Source organism: Malus domestica, chromosome 04, assembly GCF_042453785.1.
Source record: "Malus domestica chromosome 04, GDT2T_hap1".
Taxonomy (NCBI): domain Eukaryota; kingdom Viridiplantae; phylum Streptophyta; class Magnoliopsida; order Rosales; family Rosaceae; genus Malus; species Malus domestica.
The window spans coordinates 12484842-12492251 of record NC_091664.1 but is presented as its reverse complement, the minus strand read 5'-3'; the positions used below and the strand labels follow the sequence as shown (position 1 = coordinate 12492251).

Genomic DNA, 7410 nt, shown 5'->3' with positions numbered 1-7410 from the left:
TTGGTTTCTGGATTTGAATAAGGATTCAAGGAAGAACTGAATGAAGAAAATGTGAGAGGGAATACGAAATGCAGCACCAAAATCTCTCTGTAATCTCAAAAAGTATTTTCCTTGTATATTTTATGTGAGTGTCATGTACTAAGCATATATTCTGAGCACTACAATTATGTTACAAAACTGAAATTATCTTTCTTAGATCAAAAAGACATCTCAGCTCTTCATTTTCCTATATTCTAGGATTGTGTCATTTAGACACTTACAACCTTTCTTTATTTGCCTTAGCACTTAATAAACTTGACTTAAGTGAATACACCATTATAACCAAGGCTTAACATATACTCTCATATAAATCAAATTACTAGTTGAATCGATCCTTAGGTAGTGCTTTAATAAAAATGCCTGTCATCTGCTCATTGGTAGGACAACAAACCAAGTCAATGATTCCTTCTTGCAAGGCATCCTTGATGAAATGATATTTGCGATTAATTTTTTTCGTTTGATGGAGCACATGATTTTAGTGATTGCAATTGCAGGTGTGTTGTCACACTACAATGGAGTTGCGTATGTTTGAAGTTCCCCATAGTCTTCCAAGACAAAAGTTAAAGCATACGCTTAAGTACTCTTCATGTCATCAATGGATCCACTCCAATCACTATTCCAAAAGCCAATTAAAATTGCACCCCTTCTTTTCACACACTCTAAACCACTGTCCAACGTCACCTTGATGTATCTAAGCACCCCTTTGGCACTTCCATAGTGCTTATTTGTGGGACAGTGCATGAACCTACCAAGTAAAGTAGCTACATACATAATATATGGCCTAGTAGCTCTAAGATATAACAAACTGCCCACAATTCTTCTATATTGTTCTTCATTTGCTAATCCACCTCCATCATCTTTGCTAAGCATTTCAGTTGCAACAAGATGAGTATGAAAGGTTTGCATTCATTCAGGCCAAATTTGTTCAACAAATAAGCAACATACTTTCTTTGATGAATAAAACTGCTTGTGTTTGAATGATTCCCATACCAAGAAAATGGTGAAGTCCCAAGTCTATCATTTCATACTTCAACATCATGTCCCCTTTGAATTCTTCCAACATTTCCTTGCTGGTGCTTGTGTGCACTATGTTATCCACATAAATGGATACAATTAATACTTCCCCTTGTCCTTTTTTCTTGATATAAAAGGTTGCCACGCTGACTCTTTTTAAATCCACACTGGGTGTTGGAACCAAATTTGTACATCTTTGTGAGTGGTGGTTAAGCACAAACTCAAGCAACTTGCAAAATAGTAAACAACCGTGAGCAAGCCTAGGACAGGGAGGGGGTGTGCCGGCCAAAGGCTCTTCAATGGTCAAGTTAGTGAATTATTCTACACTCATGTAATGGGCATGAAAATTGAATTGTATAAATTGCATTACTGTAGATGAACCATAGATGGTGTATTTATACCGTGGTGAGAGAAACTTTTTTAGGATAGAGTCCTCGTTCTAAGTTGGGAGAATCCTAGAGGATATCTAGTAAGTAGATATTGCATCTTCTTAGGAGTTGTGATTATTTGCGGCGCACACCTATCCCTAGATTGTAGGGATTCTAAGACTTATAGGATCTGATTGTGTCCATATTTCGATAAGATTGTGTCATTCGGAATAAGCATGATCATCCAGCGGAGTCGTTAGAATTCCACGTAGTGCCCTATAGTAGAGTGATGGTGGCACCCTTCTCCATCTGATATAGCTCCATATGGAGCTGATGAGTCCATGATCGAACCTCTGAGGTAGCAGCATTCAGATCACCATTACTCCAGCCTTGGAAAATTATGGTCCCACAATTGCCCCTAACCATCCGTCTGAAAGGTAACCAGTTTATCACTTCTAGGCCCGGGCCTCTACCACATCGTGGGCTTGACTCCGCCGTAGCACGATATTGTCTGCTTTGGGCCCTGACCACGCCTTCAAGGTTTTGTTTCTGGGAACTCACATGAGAACTTCCCAATGGGTCACCCGTCATGGGATTGCTCTCGTGCAAACTTGCCTAACTTCGAAGTTCTGATGGAACCCGAAGCCAGTGCGATCCCAAAAGGCCTTGTGCTAGGTAGAGATGGGAATATACATATAAGGCTTACATGATCCATTCCCCTGAGCGATGTGGGATGTTACAATCCACTCCCTTAAGAGCTCGACGTTCTCGTCGACACACATCCAGCAAAGGATTGGCTCTGATACCAAATTGTCACATCCCGGCTCGGGCCCCACCACATCCCGGGCTTGACTCCACCGTAGCACGATATTGTCTGTTTTAGGCCCGTCCACGCCCTCATGGTTTTGTTTATGGGAACTCACATGAGAACTTCCCAGTGGGTCACCCATCATGGGATTGCTCTTGTGCAAACTCGTGAACTTTGGAGTTCTAATGGAACTTGAAGCCAGTGAGCTCTCACAAGGCCTCGTGCTAGGTAGAGATGAGAATATGCATATAAGGCTTACATGATCTACTCCCTTGGGTGATGTGGGATGGTACATAGTTCCCCTTGAGGATGGATTGCGTCACGCCTCGAATCTGGGGTCGGTATAAAAAATTGAACCCAAATATGAAACGTGAGTTAAAAACTAAATAAAAACGGGTTGGAAAATAAATTCCCTCTTATAAAATAACTCATGATTCGTAAACAAATCAAGAATTCTTTACAATTCTGTAGTAAATAAATGAATAAACATTCTATTCTCACATCTAATCTGATCTCATCCTGCCTACCATCTTGAATGTCTAGTTCGTAAACCTTCATAACAATAAAAGGATGCACTTCAACAGCTCAGTAGGGACATAAACTTATCACAGTAAATTGACGATAGTAAATTAAGTGTCATGGCGTCATCATAATCAAATATCAAATCAATGTTGATAACAATGTATGAATGCAATGCAACCTCTTCGGCTACACCCGTTAATTTATATAATAAAACACACAAACTTGCAAGTTCCATACTGTGCATTTTACCATTGCATTGATGGTTTAATGTTCTATTATACAAACTAACCCCCATAAGATATCCCAAAGTTCATAAACCCCTTTTGCTAGACATCTTATCTAATTCATTGATCTCCACCCTAAACACCCACAACGACAATTTATCCCGGGTATGTAATATGCACACCGAGCAATGAATAGATTCAACTACACAAAAGATCTTTTCCAACTACCCTCATTTCCAGAATTCTATTATCAACACTGAAGTTCCAACCACATCTCACAACATGAGTGATGCACAAATAATATCGTTTCATCTTTCACATGTATCATAGTATATTCTCAACGAATAGCATTTCAGCAATAATTCCATAACCAATAATGAGTAAACACACAAGAGAAGCATTTATCCATATTAGCATCAGATCATATGAACCGACCAATAAGATCAATAATAATAAAATAAACATTTCATGAAATTTAATAAAGCCAATCTCCATAGAGGTTTGCCGTATTTTCCCTACCTAGATTCCAAAGCTAAAACGAAAATCCATGTCACTACCGTAATAACTAAGCTCTAAGTACTTGAGGAAGCTCATTCCACGCTCATTCCACTCTCTCTCTTTCTCTCTCGCTCTCTCTCGCTCTCTCTCTCTCTCTCTCTCTCTCTCTCTCTCTGCCCCCACTAGAGCTGCAGAGCATTCATTGCATGCTCGCTTATCTTGGAAAAACAAATGATGATGCCCCTATTTATAGTGATATAAGTCGGTTCCATGACTTAATTAGTAACTAATCTCTCTCTCTCTACACTAGAGCTGCAGAGCATGCTCTCTCGCTCTCTCTCTCTCTCTCTCTCTCTCTCTCTCTCTCTCTCTCTCTCTCTCTCTCTCTCTCTCTCTCTCTCTCTCTCTCTCTCTCTGCCCCCACTAGAGCTGCAGAGCATTCATTGCATGCTCGCTTATCTTGGAAAAACAAATGATGATGCCCCTATTTATAGTGATATAAGTCGGTTCCATGACTTAATTAGTAACTAATCTCTCTCTCTCTACACTAGAGCTGCAGAGCATGCTCTCTCGCTCTCTCTCTCTCTCTCTCTCTCTCTCTCTCTCTCTCTCTCTCTCTCTCTCTCTGCCCCCACTAGAGCTGCAGAGCATTCATTGCATGCTCGCTTATCTTGGAAAAACAAATGATGATGCCCCTATTTATAGTGATATAAGTCGGTTCCATGACTTAATTAGTAACTAATCTCTCTCTCTCTACACTAGAGCTGCAGAGCATGTATTGCATGCTCGCTTATCTTGGAAAAACAAGTGATGATGCCCCTATTTATAGTGATATAAGTCGGTTCCATGACTTAATTAGTAACTAAGTAAATATATTAGTATAATATAGATGGATAAAATTTAATTGGATGAAATTTAATAGGACCGGTTCTTCTCTATTGCAATGAGCTGTCAACTGCATGGTAATATAGGGCACACATCCACAAGGTAACTTCATATTTGATAACTTTCCTCCATATTTGGACAGCTCCTATTCTCTCCCCTCCTCTTTTCATCTCCTTCCATCCCATACTCTCACATTCTCTATTTTGTTTTTCTATTTTTATAAAAAAATTAATGTAAGAAGTTGACGTGGTTTAACTGTGACCATTCAAATAGAAGGTGAAGGAAGGAGAGGGGAAAAAAAAAGGAGAGAATCTTAATCCCTTGTGGAAACATGAATGACAAACATTTGTCCATTATATACCAACTTAATGACACCTCCGCCTTAATCCTTCCAACTCAAAGGCTTAGTCATAAACGTAATCATGATGTGTGAATATGCATAGTTATATTCATAACATGTCACCAACTAGGTAAGTATCCAAGGTTCACCTTATTTAATAATATCTACAAATAAAAATAAAATTAAAAATATGGGGTCTTACAGACTGTTACCCATAGACCATGTCTTTCAGAGTAAGCAAGAATACGTGCCGTTTGCTCTTCAAATTCTTGCAATCGATACAACTTTTGACTCTGAAGTGACGGGGTTTCAAATTTGAACGAATTGTTTTAAACTCTGTGCCTCAAACCCCGTAATGATGATATATTGCGTGCCCATGAAAAACGAGAAAATGCCTACAATATTGACCTTAAAGACATAACAGTCATATTCGTTGATCCTAAGACGAACCGGTCCGTATTCAACAGTAGGATGATTTGAAGTATCCCTTTTAAATACTTGTACCGCTGCCTCCACTCTCTTCTTGAATCCCCAGATTTCTCTTTTTATTCCAAGAACACTTCAAATCTTTAATTTGTTGTTGCTACCCTTCTTGTATTCAAACAAAATCATGGCCGCCAGTTCCTGCCCAATCTGTCCAACCTGATGTTCTAGATAACCCCGAACTTCCTATGGTTAAGGTTCATAATAAAGGTGAAGAAAAAGCCTTTCTTATGGGTTGCAATCATCGTCTTAATGGACGTCGAGGTTGAGATTCCCTTTGTCACAACTATGGAAGGAGATCCTCACGCACTTCCAAATCAGTCTTTGTTTGCCTGAACGAGTGGTATCATGCCGACCTCTATTCGCATTATATCCTGCTTTGATTGCCTAAATGAGTGGTATCATGTCAAACTAGGTTTGTTTGAATTTCGTGTTTTTATCAACTTCGGAAGAGCGCAGGTACTCGCTGCTTCCTTTAAGCTCGATTTACGCTTCGATGGCCTGCTTACATCACCGATCTTCTGGGTCATGACAAGGATTGATACAGAGATATTCTTTTGGAAGAGGTGAACTGGGAGGGCGATATATCCTAACTGAGAGTCCCTTGTAAGCTCGGAAGTGACATTCAATAGAAAAATGGATGATCAGAATCCGGAAGTGACATTAATACTGCCGTCGGAAATAGGTAACATTAAATGCTGAACGGATACAAGGACACTTTCATAGCCACCAGAAATAGGACTAAATATAAGAAAGTAATATTATTACTGAGAAGTTCCGTCAGTTACAAGGACAATTATGTCCTTCCAAACCGTCAGAATTGGAATTAGTTATAAGAAAATAATATAATTTCGTCGGTTATGAGGACAATTCTGTCCTTCCAAATCGCCAGAAACAGAAAATAATAACAAATCTCTTTCTGTAATTTGTATGTTCATCTTCTCTCCTATCAGTCTATCTCCAACCATTTCGTGGGTTTTCTAACAGGCCAATTCCTATCCTTGATGCAGCCAACATTTTCTATTTTTTTTCACCCAATTCTCTGGATGTGGCATGATTATAGCAATCAAGCAGATATCGGGTTCTAAATCCAGATTTGAAAAGAAATCTTCAAAAGAGTGAAGAATGAAAATGATGGGTTATAAACGTGATTTATAAATTCAAATCTGGAGTCATACATAAGCAATGTGTATTTGAAATTCAAAGCATCAACAAGGTAGCAGCTTTTCAGTATAGGTTATAAACTTTTTAGCCTAGACAGGACATTGTTGAATATCATCAGTAAGAATTCAAAATTCTAAGCTAATAAAACATTCTATCCAATTTCAAAACTCTGGCCCAATCCAAACCAGAACTCTACAAATACAGCAAGCGGCAAGCATTCGTTCTTGACCACTCTTCAGCCCCTCAGTCTCATTAAGTCACGGAAGTCGGAGAGAATCATCGGCTCTGATCTCCCGTTGTCAAATTCCGAAGAAGCTCACGTGCTCACAGTCGTTCGAAGAACCTCAAGTTCTGGCCGTTGCCAATGATGACCTCAAACAAGAAAATACAAACTGCAAAGAGAGAGAGCAGAGAGCCAAGGAAGGTGTACAAGTCAAGATTCAAAATACAAACTCAATTAAATAACATAATCAAAATTCAAAACACAAACTGAATGTAATACAAAAATCTAAGACGCACCAGTTTCGGAATGTTACTCCTTGAATTATTGGTCCTTGAATTGTTCATCCATGCTGATTGAAGCACGAAGGAAAAGAAACTGGGAAGGAGAAGGAAAAGAGTAGAAATGGGGGAAAGAAAGCAGTGGGAAGGAGAAAACACTGGCGAAGGGAGAAGGCAATGGCACAAGGAAGAGAGAAATGAGTTTTATACAGGTTAAAATATTTGAAGTGGTTTAAAACTGTGGATGCAAATTTCCGCATTTTTCTTCTTGGACAAAATTGCACCTACAAAACAATTAACACCTTAGGTCAAGGCCAAGAGTCTCACGTGCCCACGATGAATTGGGGGGGGGGAGCTTTGGCCAAAGAACCTCTGATGCCAAAGTTAGAATTTAGAGAGAAAAGTATTTGGAGAGTTTTTGGGAGTTTTGCAAGAATATCAACTTAGCTTTTTAGAAGAAATAGGGTCATATATATAGGGAATGGGGTGTTATTTGGTGATTCAATTAGCAATTAATATATTAATTATGTATAAATATATTAATTGGCTAATTATCATAATAAA

The 7410-nt window shown here is 38.9% G+C and overlaps 1 long non-coding RNA gene across 1 annotated transcript; it reads right to left on the bottom strand.

The window, feature by feature from the left end:
• Positions 1–6356: 6356 nt before the first annotated feature.
• Positions 6357–7011, bottom strand: LOC139195145 (uncharacterized). The gene is made up of 2 exons (XR_011579779.1): positions 6865–7011; positions 6357–6737 (listed from the first exon to the last, which is right to left on the bottom strand). It is a non-coding gene; the product is annotated as an uncharacterized lncRNA (long non-coding RNA).
• Positions 7012–7410: the final 399 nt, after the last annotated feature.